The sequence below is a fragment of the Anopheles arabiensis genome, assembly GCF_016920715.1.
Source record: "Anopheles arabiensis isolate DONGOLA chromosome X unlocalized genomic scaffold, AaraD3 X_pericentromeric_contig0036, whole genome shotgun sequence".
Classification (NCBI taxonomy): domain Eukaryota; kingdom Metazoa; phylum Arthropoda; class Insecta; order Diptera; family Culicidae; genus Anopheles; species Anopheles arabiensis.
In genome coordinates this window covers 38,777-53,941 of record NW_024412114.1, presented here as the reverse complement: position 1 = coordinate 53,941, position 15,165 = coordinate 38,777, and the positions used below count along the sequence as shown (strand labels likewise).

Here is a 15,165-nt window from a genome sequence, read left to right as displayed (position 1 = left end):
GGTTCTGTTGGTGTCCCGTTCCACCGCGCCCCACACGAAATAATCCATTGGATTAAGATCTGGGGAGCTGGGAGGCCACACATTCGGCGCGGTGAAGTCGTTGAAATTGGCCGGCAGCCACTTTATCGTTTTGGAAGCTGTATGGCACGGAGCGGAATCTTGCTGGAACACGTACGGTCTGCCGTTGGCCACTCTCGTGATCCAAGGCGTCATTCAGGGCCATTTTCATCGTGGATGGTGCCACCCCCATCTCACGTGCCAACGGCCGAATTCCAATCCCCGGATTTCCCATCACGCGCGCCTGGAGGTCAGCCAGGAAAGCGTCGGTCCTCACGCAATCCCGCCGCTGAGAATGTGGTTTTCGTGCTGCCACCGCTTCGTCGTCGTCGCTGTTTTCTCCCAGCTCACTCCGGATCGCCTTCACCGTGTTCAGCGAACACTGCACGCACTGCATGATGTCGCGGTTGTCGCGTCCGGCGCGGATCATCATGATGCATGTGATCCGCTTCCACAATGTACTCTTCGCGGGATGTTTTCGCTGCTTGTTCCATACACTTTTAGCTTTCGAATGGCGTATTGCTTGTTTTCCTATGCCAACTCGATCACGAGTTATAAACAAAAATGTAACTGTCAAAATTATCCCGAATGCTCTGTATTACATACACATAGAACTACAGTGCAGTGCAGTGATGCTTTCGGACGCCTTGGTGAATTGTAGTGAAATTAGTGAAAAATTGAGCGATAATTAAGCGAAGGATGAACAGCCCCGAAAACTCCGCTACGGATGAGCAGCGTCGAGAATCCCAACATTGGCCCACCGATTTTGGCGCCAGCACCTCGCGGCAGTATCATCCGCCTCCTGGACAAAATGGGAGTGGGCCGCCATCACAAAATGCTGCCCCTGTACCATCATTTTTATTCCAGGGGGCAATGCCATCTACTAATGAAGCAAGCACGGTAGTTCAAGTGTTGCAGCTTCTTAAGCAACAGATGGCACAACAGCAGCAATTAATGGAGCAGCTGATGAGTCAGCAGCAAGTTTCGTTCCAGCCGCAGCAGATTCATCCGCCTCCGCAGCCAACACCCAGCAACCCCGAACAAATTTTGGACACCATTGCGAACCAAATCGTGGAATTCCGTTTCGAACCTGACTCGGAAATAACATTCGAGGCCTGGTTCGCCCGCTATGAAGAGTTGCTGACCAAAGATGCTTCCAGGCTCGAAGATGCTGCCAGAGTTCGCCTTCTGATTCGTAAGTTGGGTCCCAAGGAACACGAGAGACTAAAAATTTTTCTTTTGCCTAGCTTGCCACGCGATTTCACCTTCGACGCCATCGTGGACAAACTAAAAAAGCTTTTTGGCAAAATGGAGTCGCTTCTCAGCAAACGGTACAAATGTTTCAACATTACAAAAGCACGCTCGGAGGATATGCTGACCTTCGCTTGCCGCGTAAACCGTGCTTGCGTAGATTTCGAGTTGTTGAAAATAACGGATGATCAACTCAAAAACTTGGTGTTCGTGTGTGACCTCAGGGAAGACGAAGACGCCGAAAGCCGTACTCGCCTTTTGTCTCGCATCGAGGAAAAATGTGACATCACTCTCGAGCAGCTGTCTGCCGAATGCCAGCGAGTGGCTAACCTTAAGAAGGACAGTGCGATGATTGCTGATTGCAGTGAACGTGTTCTAGCGGTAAAAGAAATCATCAACGACGGTATTCGTACCAACCGCGGAATCAATATTAGGACACGTCTCATTCACACTTCCAGTCGAGCGCCAATGGAAGGCGCACATAGCAGGGATGGGAGAACAACGAGAAGGCAGAATATGATAAACCTAAAAATCCTTGCTGGCTGTGCGGAGAGCTTCATTGGATGCGTGAATGTACGTTCATCCAATCATAAATGTCGCGACTGTGATCAAATCGGCCATCGTGAAGGATGTTGCAGCACTGCAAATCCACGTCGTAAATATGTCCACTACAACAACACTACAAGCTGAGGTGAAATCCATCACTGCTAGTAACCTTGGAGCTTTTCCTATAAGCTTCGATGAAGTCGCTTGTGAGACAAAATCTGATTCCCTGTTAAGGAAGCTTCACAAATACATGCAAAATTAATGGCCAAGATAAGAAATAATAGAACTAATAATAGAAAAAAGTACATAAAAAATAATTTTGAAAATTTCTATTTTTTTATGCTGGCAAGAACAAAGTTTTATGTAGCTTTGCTGAAAATTTGAAGTCATTTTAATTACTAAACAGAAGTTATGCACATTTTACCACGCAAAAAAATCTGAGTCTGACGTCTGACGTTTAACTGCTCGGTCGCATATCGCTGTGCTCCGCGTTTTTCCAAAAATATTTAAGTGTATTTTCTAACGTACCCAGTTAATACTCGTTCAATTGACTACCAAACTGCTTCCTGTTACTGTTGCGCGTTAGTGTGTTATTTCATTGACCCACGACTGTGTATTAACGTTTTTAATCCGGGTTAACGGTGGTGTGATCAAAACCGCGCATAATTTCGCGATGGCGGCTATCTGTTTCGCGTGTGCTGTGCCACTGGATGCTGCCGACTGTATCGTCGGCTGTGCGTACTGTGAGGCTACTTTTCACCGCGGTTGTTGCAGGCTGCCTTCCGAGCTGATTGATGCGGTCCTGACTCACATCGATCTGCACTGGAGCTGCACTGGGTGCACCAATATCCTGAAAAATCCGCGCTGCCGATCAGTCAAAGAGATCGGGGCTCAGGTCGGTTTTCAAGCTGCTCTCACCTCAACTGTTGCGGCTATGGGGAAGCTTATTGAACCGATTATCGCCGAGGTGCGCAGCGGATTTACTCTACTGCAAAATGCACCCATATCTCAGCTTTGCAATACCGATCCTCGGCCCGTTGCGGGTAGAAAGCGGCGGCGTATCATCGAGGATTCTATGTCCCCTGATGTCAACAAAACGTAAACATTCGTCAAAATAACATGTATGCAGCGTCATCGCCAAGCGCGTGCACTAACACTACAGTCGGCATCCCACCCCGTCTACGCTACCGGAAGAACTCATGGGAACCGATACGCTATCGTCACCGCTTCGAGCAGCGTTTCCCCAGCCGGCCACAGACAGAATATGGATCCGACTATCTCGCTTGTCCACTGCCGTCACCGTGGAGCAAGTGGTCGCTTCTGTGAAACGCCGTTTAGCCACCGATGACGTCCTAGCATACTGCTTGCTGAGGAAGGGAGTCAGTGTTGACAGCGTAAACTGGCTTTCTTTCAAAGTGAGAGTACCGGCCGCCCTTCGTCACGCAGCACTCGCCCCATCGTCCTGGCCTGTCGGTATTGGTGTACGTGAATTTGTACAATCCCGTCAACGAGAGCATGGACACTCATCGTCACCAATCACCATCAAACACCGTTCTCTCACACGCACACCTGTTGTCATCGATCGCCGTTCGATGCCTCGCACACCAACATCCACTGTCTATCACTCACCGGCAAACGCATCAACTTCACAGGCTCAAACACTAACATCACCACAATTGGGAGAACACACGCTGAATGACACCACTCATGGTCCTAATTCAACACTCATTGACGGCCCGCTTTTAATTCGCCGCACTTCCAACACCAACTTACAACAGACCACACTTGACCGTTTCTTTCACGAATAGACGAACCTCTGTTAAGTCTGCACAAACACCTACCTGTTATGTTCCTGCTGCTAATGCGCTTCGCACTGCCCGTTCCACTGCCTCTGTTTACTATCAAAACGTGCGGGGACTGCGCACGAAGGTCGATGAGTTTCGCCTGTCGGTGTTGGAATCCAATTTCGGTGTAATAGTGCTTACGGAAACCTGGCTCGATCCTAGTCTACCTTCGGCTTTGCTGTTTGACGATAGCTTCCGAGTCTACCGATGCGATCGTAGTGTTGACAACAGTACATGTTCCCGCGGTGGAGGTGTGTTGATTGCGTGCTCTCAGTCTCTGACGTCACGGGAACACACAACGGTGCATCCATCGCTTGAGCTAGTGTGCGTTGTAATACAACTAGGCAATTCCCGACTTTTCATCATTGCTGCATACCTCCCGCCTAGACTTGCCGCAAATGCTGCCACGCTCCGTGAAATCGAAAACTGCATTCGCTCATTATGCTCAACTATGCATCCCGGAGACGGTTTACTCCAGTTAGGAGACTTCAACCTACCTCTCGTCTCCTTGTCAGCCGCTCAGCATGATCCGGATTTGCCATTTCTGCATTATGAGCCACGTACGCGATCGGCTCTCTCCGCTCTGTTTATGGACGAGATGCATCATAGCGGACTTTTCCAGATCAATGGTCATCTTAACACCAGCGGACGCGTCTTAGACCTGGTGTTTGCAAATAATGCTGTTGCTTCTGTTTGCCTTCCGCTTGAACTTTGCCTCACCCCGCTGTTAGCAATTGACACCTATCACCCTGCGCTTGAGTTGGCCATCCCGCTACCACGAGAGGAATCAGCCGTTCCTGCGCTAACATCACGCCTTGACTACGCGCGGACGGACTTTAACAGGCTCCTGCCGATGATCGCCTCGTTCGCGAATGTCTTCGATTGTTCCCGTTACGCCACTCTTGAGCTCGCTGTGAAAGATTTTGAGCGGTTCATGTTGCAAGCCCTGAATGAATGCACGCCGGTGAAACGACCTAAACGAGGCCCCCTTGGGGTGACAGAACGCTGCGCAGGCTCAAAACGGCTAAAGCTGCCGCGTATCGCGATTATTTGTTGCGTAGGTGTCCCGCTGCATTGCGCAACTATAATACTGCGCACTCTCTATCGGCGCTATAACAGGTTCCGCTACCTGGGGCACGTACGGCGTATGGTTTGTAGCGCTGCCGCGGCAATTCACGTGTACTGTGGAACTTCGCAAACAATCGTCGGAAATCCTCTGGTTTTCCTAGCTCCGTCAGTTACAACGGGCGCAACGGCAACAATCCGTCTGCTGTATGTGATATTTTTGCTCTTCGTGTTTTGCCGCCACCTTCCTTCCAGCTGTAACTGATGAGAGGCAGATAGCCGACGTATTATCAAAAGTACCGGTGGATGCTATGGCCCCAAACTTGCCGATCATCGATGAGTATTCAGTCTCGAAAGCGATTGACAGGCTGAAATCTTCGTTTGCTCCAGGGCCTGACGGGATCCCGGCTTCCACGCTTAAGCGTTGTGGCACCACCATCGCGCCTATCCTGGCCTCGATTTTTCGCGACTCGCTGCGTTCGGGCATCTATCCTGCCTGCTGGAAAACTTCGTGGCTTGTTCCAGTGCACAAAAGGGGACAAATCAAATGCATGTAATTACCGTGGCATTACATCGCTTTGTGCCTGCGCTAAGGTCTTCGAGCTCCTGGTGTACGAACCTCGAACTACATTAGCACAGCTCAACATGGATTTGTCTCTCAGCGTTCAACCACCACCAACCTGGTTGAGTTCGTTAGCCTCTGCCACAGGACCATCGATGCCGGCTCGCAGATCGACGCAGTCTACACGGACATTAAGGCTGCCTTCGATAGCGTTCCGCACGCCTTGCTGCTCGCAAAGCTCGAAACGCTTGGCCTGCCTGTGCAGCTGGTGGCCTGGATGCGTTCCTATCTTGCTGGTCGCACATACTGCGTGAAGATACGTCGCGCCGTATCGATGCTTCTTCGGAGGTGCCGCAGGGGAGTAACCTTGGACCGCTGCTGTTTGTCATTTTCCTGAATGACGTAACACGGTTGCTCCCTCCTGACGGCCACCTACTGTATGCAGACGACGCGAAGCTGTTCCTGCCTATCCGTGACCGGTCAGACCAACTCCGCCTTCAAGCCACTCTAAGTGCCTTCCAGTCATGGTGCTCTTTGAATGGTCTTGAATTGTGCGTCGAGAAGTGTGTTGTCGTTACGTTTGCGAGAAAGCGGTGCCCCTTAGTGCATGACTATGCGTTAAATGGATCTACCATTGGTCGCAAAAGCTGTGTCACGGATCTAGGAGTGCTCCTTGACGAAAAGTTGAGCTTCCACGATCAGCTAGAACACGTTGTCACTAAGGGTAACCAATTGATCGGCTTACTAAAACAAATAGCACGAGACATCACTGACCCGATCTGCATCAAGACGCTATACTGTGCTTTGGTGCGACCAGTGTTAGAATACGCTTCAGTAGTATGGTGGCCAACAGCTGCTCGCCCCTAGCTCGTTTAGAGTCGATCCAGCGCAAATTCACGCGGTTCGCTTTGCGCTCCTGGAGTGTCCAACTTGACTATGAGGGACGCTGTGCGTTGCTTGGCATCGAGACACTGAAGCAGCGGAACTGCAACGCTCAGAGGCTGTTTGTCGCGGGACTTCTTGACAATCGGATCGACTCGCCCGCGCTTCTTTCGAGGCTCAACATGTATGTCCCGCCGAGATCGCTCAGAGCTAGATCGCTACTTGACGTGGAGGAACGCCGCACTCGCTTTGGCTCCTCTGATCCGTTTATTCGTATGTGCCGTGAGTTTAATGTTATTTGTGATCGTCATCAACCTGACATGTTGCGCACCGCATTGTTCAATAGTATTCGTGTCGTGCGACCTTTTACATGTTAATTATGTTACTTAAGACTAAGCGTGACAAATGAATGACCGAAATGTGACTATGTTATAATGAATGAATGTAAATGAATTCGCTTCAAGTGGGCCACTTGCGGTCCGTTGAATTTTAATTAATAAATAACAAATAACAAATAACAAAATGCAATTTCTCATGCAAAATGTATGACCTACCCGGGTAGGTGGTCATAGAAGTAAGGGTAAAAAGTTAACATAAAAATAATATATGAAAAATAATTTTGAAAATTCCTATGTTTTTATACTGGCAAGAACAAAGTTTTATGCAGCTTCCCTGAAACTTTGAAGACATTTCAATAACTAAAACAGATAATATGATCAATTTACCATCCAGAAATGCAAACTCCCATACAAAATGTATGACCTACCCGGGTAGGTGGTCATAGAAGTAAGGTATACAAATTGAAAAAAAAAATGTTAAAAATAGTATTTATTATTTTTTTAATTCTGATTTTTTTTTTTACTGGGAGGAAACATATTTTCTAGGCATTCCTTAAATTTCAAGTCAATATATGAATTCTATCAAAAGATATTAATAATTTAAAACGCAAAACATACCCGGGTAGGTGGTAATAGAAATGAAGGTTAAACGCATTAGATATGATGTTCTCTTCTTCTTCTTATTATTAGGTTTGATGGAATAATATTCTCCTATGTTTTCCGTCATACGGAGCCATAATCAGAGTTTTGACCATCTGTTTAAAGGAGGGGGATTCAAGGTCCATTCTCCTTTTCTGTGTTCTCTTCTTTGGTTTACAGATTATGGTTGATTTCTTGTGGCTTTTGATTTTTCCGTTAATTATATTTGTATTTTTTCCTTTATCGGTTTGGTTTATATTATTTTTTGTTTGTTTATTCATGTATTCATTTTAATTGTTTTGCAGAGTTTTTGTTTTGTAATTCTGTTTTTTATTTATTTATTTATTTATTTATTTATTTATTTTTTTATGGTGAAAAACTTTTTGTACTTGTGTATAAGAAAAACGTGGTTTTGTTTTTGTGATTATTATTTTATTTAATCTTTTTTTTGTGCTTTTTGGCTTTTTTATCTACAATTGGGTTGTTATGCCGTTTGGACTGTTTGATTGGAGTTGAATTTGAGCAAGTTTAAAAATATATTTGTATATATATATATATATATATATATATATACATATATACATATATACATGTAAATATGTATATAAAATATGTTTTGTTTGGAAGAATATTTTTGCGATAGATCGAAACTGGAAATTGGAATATTTATGGTAATTGATGTGGATTTCCGAGCAGGGTCCTTTTTGCATCTTGTTTCATTAAGCTAGTTAATGGAAGGATGTATTTGGATTTCCCTGGCTTCGTTTGGGGTTGTTTTTTTTTATTTTTATTTATAAGATGCCTGTTATAAAGTATAGAAGCTGTTTTTTTTTGTTTTATTTATTTATTTTGTTTTTGCTTCGGGAGTGATCGTTTTGCTTTTACTATGTTTTTTCTTTAAATGATAATTAACATTAATTGTATAGGTACGTACATGGATAAATATATTTTAAATGTTTACGGCGGTATAAATTCAAAAGATATAAAAATAAATATATGTACTTAAACAACTATGTTGTGCACATATGTGATGCCAAAATAAACAAAGAACATGGGGAGTTCTGTGTTGTTTACTGAATTTTGGGAAATAAATAATAGATAGATAAATAAAATAAATTATGAGTTTAATTAAATTATCGTATGTATAAGTATAATGTTGTAGTGTATTTTTTCCGTTGTTACTATAGTGTTATGTGGTTTTTTGCTATGAATTGTAATATTTGTTTCCATGTGTTCCCACTTTTTTCTAACCAATTGTTTTTCAGATTTTGTATGGTTATATCTCTTTCACGTTTGTATTTTTGGCATTCGAAAATTTTATGTCTTCCTGTTTTAGGGGTCTGGCATATATCGCACGTACCGTCATCTGTTATTTTCATTTTGTGTAGCCAAAATTCAGATGGGTCATGTCCTGCTAAAATCTTGTTTATTATTTTTATCTCATTTCCTTTTAAATAAATTCCTTTGTGCCACAACTCTAGTCTAAATTCTTTTTGGAATTCTAAGAATTTTTCCCCCTTTTCTCTTGATGCGTTTATGAACCATTTTTGAGTGTTTTTTTCCATTTCGTTTCTAAATGTTTGGATAGCGTCTGTTTATCTTATTTTATTCTATATTGTGCATCGTCGGCTTTGTCATTTCCATCAATTCCCACATGTGATGGGATCCAAAAAATGTCTGCTTGTATTTTAGCTGCTATTTTTAGTATGTTGTACAAGATTTGTTCTATTTTGTTTTCTGTTAATGCGTTCTGAAGAATGTTACAGGATGTTAGACTGTCGGTATATATAATGGGATTTTCTATTTCATTTTCTTCTGCTATTTGTAAGGCTTTCTCTATACCGATTTGTTCAGTTGTAGTTATGGATGTAGTATTTTTTAAGTTGTAGCTGTAGTAGTGTTGATGTTGTTTGTTTTTAAAGTAGATACCTATGCCCGCTTTTTCTCCTGCAATACTTCCATCTGTAAAAATTTGTGGTCTATTTTTGTCGTTTTTGTTAATGTTTTCTTAAGTGATTTGTTTGATGGTTTGGGCGTTTTTGTTGTTTTTAGATCCTATATCTAGTGTGAGACTTGTGTTTATTTTTATTTGTGTTGTTAAGTCATTATTCTTGGCTGTATACATATTTTTAGTATATGTATGTCTTTATCATATGTTTGTTCTTGAAATGTTTTTTTTTCTTTTTGTATTGTGTTCTGTGTTGTTTGTTTAATTGTTGTCTGATTGGTCTGGAGAATACTATATCTTTGGCTAGTTCTTTCCTTACGATAAAATGGCTTCTGATATGGAACGGAATTTCCGATGCTATGGCGTGTAAGGTGTTGAGTGGGGTAGTTTTTGTGCATCCTGTCGCCTTCCTTATTGCTTGGTTTATTAGGGTGTTAATGGTTTTATGCTGTTTTTCCTGCTGTTTGATATGTATGAAGCTCCTGTTTCTGATATATTTCTAGTTGTTGCCCGGTATATTTTAGGTTGTTTTCTGGACCTAAGTTGTTTTGTTTAGCGCTTATTATTTTTAAGAAATTTAATCTTGTTGTGGCTTTATTTCTTATGTGTTCGATGTGTTTTTCAAAGTTTAGTTTTTTGTCTATTATTGTGCCCAGGTATTTGTACGTATTTGTGTTTTCTATGTGTATGTTTTTTTATGTTGAGCTGGATATTGTGAGTGTTATTTCCAAAAATCATGAATTTTGTTTTATTTATGTTTATGACTTGATTTAATTTTTCAATTTCTTGAGAGAAGGAGTTTAGACTTTTTTGTAAGTTATTTTTGAGTTCGTTTTCGTTTTTTCCACTGCTAAGGATTACAAAATCATCTGCATATTGGATTATGATATTTTCCTGGGTGTCGTTTGTGATTGTGTGAATGTCTTTGGTGTAGATGTTAAAAAGTGATGGGGACATGACGTCTCCTTGAGGTAATCCGTCAGTCACTAACATGTTTTGTATTTTTTTGTTTCTTTCTATTTGTAGGTTTCTATTTCTAAGAAATGAGTATACCCATATGGTAATTTGTAGTGGTATGTTTACTGGTATCATTTTTTCAATTAGAATTTTTGTTGTTACTTTGTTGTATGCTTTTTCTAAGTCTATAAATATTGCACCGCAAATTCTGTCCTGTCTTTGGTTGTGTTTGATATGGTTGTTAAAAGGTTTATACATTGGTTTATCGTTTTTTATTTCTGAAGCCCAGGGAGTTTTCAGGTAATATATTTTTGGTTTCTATGATTTTTTTAATTTGAATAATATTACTTTAATTTGAATAATACAAATAGCAGAATTTAAAATTTTTATGAGGGTTGGTAATAATGCTATTGATTTGTAATTATTGGGGTTGTTCACGTCTTTATTCGGTTTAGGTATTGCTATTATTTTAATTGATTTTAAATCTTTGCTTATTTTTCCTTTTTCCACATGTTATTTCCATCTTGTATTATTTTCTCTAATGCTTCTTCATTTATGTGTTTCAGCATTTGGTATGTAATTTTGTCGTTTCCGGGTGCCGTATTTTTTTCTGTTTAAGAATTTTTTCCCACAAATCTTTATTGATTAGTTCATTATCCATTGGAAATGTTGGGTCTATATGTAGTCTAAATTTAGATTTTTTGTTTTAGTAAAATTAAGGTTCATAAATATTTTTGCTTGTTTTTCTTCATTGTGTATCAAGTTTGATTCCTTATTTTGGATGTTGTTGTTGCTTATTCTTCCCAGTAAATCCCATAATTCTTTAGTATTTGAGTTAGAGTTAATATTTGCTATGTTTTTTTCTGTTTGTTTTATTTTGGCTCGTTTGATTTTTACTTTGAGTATTGCTATTTTTTTTCTTAAATCGATTGCGTGTGTAATATTTCTAGTGGTATTAAAAATTTGTCTGGCTTCATTTCTATCCTGTAGTGCCTGTCTTAGTGTACTGTTCCACCATGATTTTAAACGAAATTTTATTTTTTGTTTGCTGTTTGATATTATTTTGTTGATATTTTTTGTGAGTTGTTTTATGTTCTTAACGTCTTCTCCTTTCAACGTTTTGATGTTTTCTATTACTTTGTTAATATTGATTATAGTTGTTACGTCAAGTAACCGTCGATTCTACCGAAAGGATTCGCACAAAACTCGCGTTCACTAGTTTTCTTAAACACCGTTTATTTCGCAATTTACAAGTGTTAAAAAATTCACTGGTCTCTTAGCGGCTTTAGCGTACGAATGGGGTCAACGGCTTTCGGACGACGGCACCACGATCACCACGGATTATCCAGCTTCACGGATGCTAAATCGCCACGATCTTTCCGAGAACTGTATGCGTCGTACTGTTAGCGCCACCTGTCGTTGTCTAGCCGTTCTAGTTACGGTGACCCAGCTAGCCACCGATGCGTTTGTCGCAACAATAGTATTGTTGATAGGTCCAGTTTTTTGTTTTTGTATTTCTATTGTTATTATTTTGTGGTTGCTGGCTCCGATATGTTTTTCCAATATTTCTTTTTTAGTGGTTGGGTAGATGTCTTTTGAAATAAAGGTCAAGTCTATTGCTGTTTGTCGTTTGTTGTGGTCGGTGGGAGTGCAAGTGTAAGTATTATTTTTTAGAATTATAAGATTTGAATTATCTATTTCGTCTAAGATAGCTTGTCCTTTTTGGTCGATTTTACCGTCTCCCCAAAAAGTGTGGTGTGCATTAAAGTCTCCAGTGATTATGTTTTTTTTAATAGTTTCTAGTGTTATGTATTATTTTTGTTATTGTATGTTGAATTATTTGTTTAGTAGTCTGAGGTGCTATGTAAATTGAGACTATAACTAAGTTTCCTTCATGTAGTAGTATGGCTGTTGTTTGAATTCCGTCTGTTTCGTCTGTTAGGCTTATTTCTTTGTATTTAATTTGTTTTTTGACTAGGATGCAACTCCCACCATATCCGTCATCCCTGTCTGATCGTATTATATTGTATCCTGTTATGGTAATTTTTTTATCTCTTTTAAGCCAAGTTTTTTGTAGACATGCTACGTGAAACTTTTCCTCATGTAGTATATGATTTAGTTCTTCTCTGTTTCTTCTCAGACTTTGTATGTTAGTTTGGATTATTTTTAAATTATCCATATGAGTAATTATATGTGTTCAGTGTATTGTTTTTGTGGGGATATATCATATTCACCAATTTCTAGATTTTGTACTTCTGTGTCACTGAAATAAATTTCATTTTCACTTAAGTTTGTATTGTTGTTCTGATTTTCGATTGTTTGTAGTTGTTCTGTTTCTTTTTGTTCAATTTCGTTATTAATATTTGTTTCCTGAGTATCTCCGTTGGAGTTTTTATTATTTTCATCTTCTTCGCTTGTAATTTCTAAATTTCTTTTTTGTGTTACGTTTGTGTTTCCTGTTACTATTGTTGAATATTTTTCGTTTGTGTATTTGCGTGGTACTAATGGCACTGTTTCGCGTCTAATTTGTCTTGCTCCCTCATGGTAATACGTTTCTCTGTCTGTATTTTTTTTAATTTCCACTTCATCCTTCCATATAGGACACTCTTTGTCTAAAGCCGAATGGTTTTCTCCGCATTCACTACATTTAAGTGGGTTATTGCAAATTGCGTGATAATTTTCTCCACATTTTGCGCAAATTTTCTCCCTAGAGCAATTATTTTTTGTGTGGCCAAAACGCATACATGTCATGCATCTCATCGGATTGGGTACAAAAAGTTCTACCCTTTCCGTGAAATATCCTATCTCTATATTTCTGGGCAGCACTGTAGTTTTGAAAGTGATGATGGCGGTACGTGTGTTATATGTTTCCCCATTTTGTCCCTTTCGCTTCATGATGTAAACATCGGTGACTTTTTGGGGTCGAAGACCTTCCAAATGTTCTTCTTCCGATAAAAACTTGCAGGCGTCACATCTGATGATGCCTTTAGTGCTGTTTAGAGTTTTATGTTCATATATGTTCACTTTAATATTATCAGTACCGTGGTTAAGGTTGAGCTTTTTTAATTTATTTGCTTCGGTTTGGTTTTTTAGGCGCATAAGAATTTTACCATCCCGTAGCATTGTTGTTTGCAATAGCTTCCCTCCCAACGCCATCTCGGTTGCTTTCGCAATTAGAAAAGGATTGTATTTTGCCAGGCTTTTACCCTTGGTAGCACTTTCAATCACCATAAATACCTCCTCAGTCCTGGACCTGGATTCGTCGAAGTTGAGGTTGATTCGCTCCCCTCTTATTTTCCTTTTTTTCCTCGAGGTCCTATTCGGCGGTTCTCCCAATATACTGAAGTAGGACCCGAAAGTCCTGCTTTCTCCCAAGTCCACGACCCCATCTTCTTCTTTGCACTTAACCACTTATTTTTTTTCTTGTACTAAGCAAAAAAAGTTAAACACTTTGTATTATTTTTCGTAATTTTTATTTTATTGCTCCGATTGAAAAAAAAAAAACGGTTTGGAAATGTGTATATGCTTTAAATCGTATGCGCTGCTTGACGGTTTGACTTGGAGTGTGTTCTCGAAATGTGACGAAAAGGAGAGTTTTGAGTCAAGGGTCACTTCCAGGTCGCGGATCACACTTACACGGGATAGTTGGAAGGAGCTAATAAAATAGTTAAAATGTATAGGTTGACGGGAACGGGAGAAGGAAATGATAGAACATTTTAAGCTAATTATCTAAACAGCACAAATTAAGCTAAGTACCTGAACATCAGCAGGACAAAGCGTTAAGAACAGATTGAAGATCAAAGCAATTACTGAGATCAGAAACCGGAAGGTAGCCGGAAGAAGGGAGAATAGTGGAAACATCGTTTATAAATAGAAGAAACAGTATGGGTGTTGGCACGATATCGACCTCGTGCGAAATCTGTCAGGCAAATGTTGACAAATATCGAGCTATCTTGATAATAGCTCGAACAAGTCACAATAAACCCCTCAAATGACGCTATAACATACAGACAAAGACAAAAATGCGAGACAGCTAGATTCCCAGCATTAGGGCCAATTACGAGATAGTTCATCTACGGTCAACTTTAGGGCAAACAAGGTCACGGAGATCAGCTGATCGAGTAAAATGCCGCCATTGTAAAAGGGACAGTAGCAAATTTACAGCGAAAGAATAAGGACTATTTTTTTAACTTTGCGGCGAAAACCCTATAGAGAGAGTCAGTTGCAAGAAGGTCTGCAAATCTACCAAAATAAACGGATTGTTACCAGGCGTAACAACAATGGGACTAAGGACACTACCCTGGGGGGACCTCTGAAATGCTGGTGAAAGATTGCGAGCGGCAGGAGTCAATTAAAACTTCAGAGCGCCTTCCCATTAGAAAATACGCAATCCTTTTTATAAGGATCGCCGACAGGCCGAGTTTATGCAGTTTCGCTGGCAGAACACTATGAGGCACACTCGGTGTACACCGCATCAAGCTGTGAACCACGATCCAGATATTCAGTAGTAGACGATAGAAATAGCATAAAATTAGTCGCTGTCGACCGCCCCGGCATAAAACTGAGTGAACAACGGACACGAACACTTTGGAACTGGCACACTTTGGAGTTGAGTTGCTGCTGACATAGGAACGATCGCCTTTCTTAAATAAAGGACGTAAGCATGCAGATTTCCAAATATCAGGAAAAACATCCAAGGACAGAGAACGCCGAAATAGTATGCCTAAAGGATAGGCAAGAGTAGAACTACAGTTAATTAAAGCTGAGGCTGGAATCACATCAGGGCCAGGTGAAAAATAATGTTAAAGTCTGGATAACGCATTCGAATGTAGTGACATGCCATTTGAAACAGGCGGTTTGCGATTCGATGCAAACGCACGAGATCTCGAAACGTAGCTGGGATACAAGTGTATTATCGTTTGTAGAAGTAAGATGATTCTGATTTTTTTTTATTTGTGTATCTTTTCCTGGTTTTGGGATTGCTTTTGCCTTAAGTTTTTATATTGTTTTTATCTTGCTATTTTGCCACATTTCATTTATTTCACGTATGAAATTGTTTCTTCTTTTGTGTATAGA

General features: G+C 40.7%; 1 pseudogene; it reads left to right on the top strand.

The window, feature by feature from the left end:
• Positions 1–756: 756 nt before the first annotated feature.
• On the top strand, positions 757–3,662 carry LOC120908208 (annotated as a pseudogene).
• Positions 3,663–15,165: the final 11,503 nt, after the last annotated feature.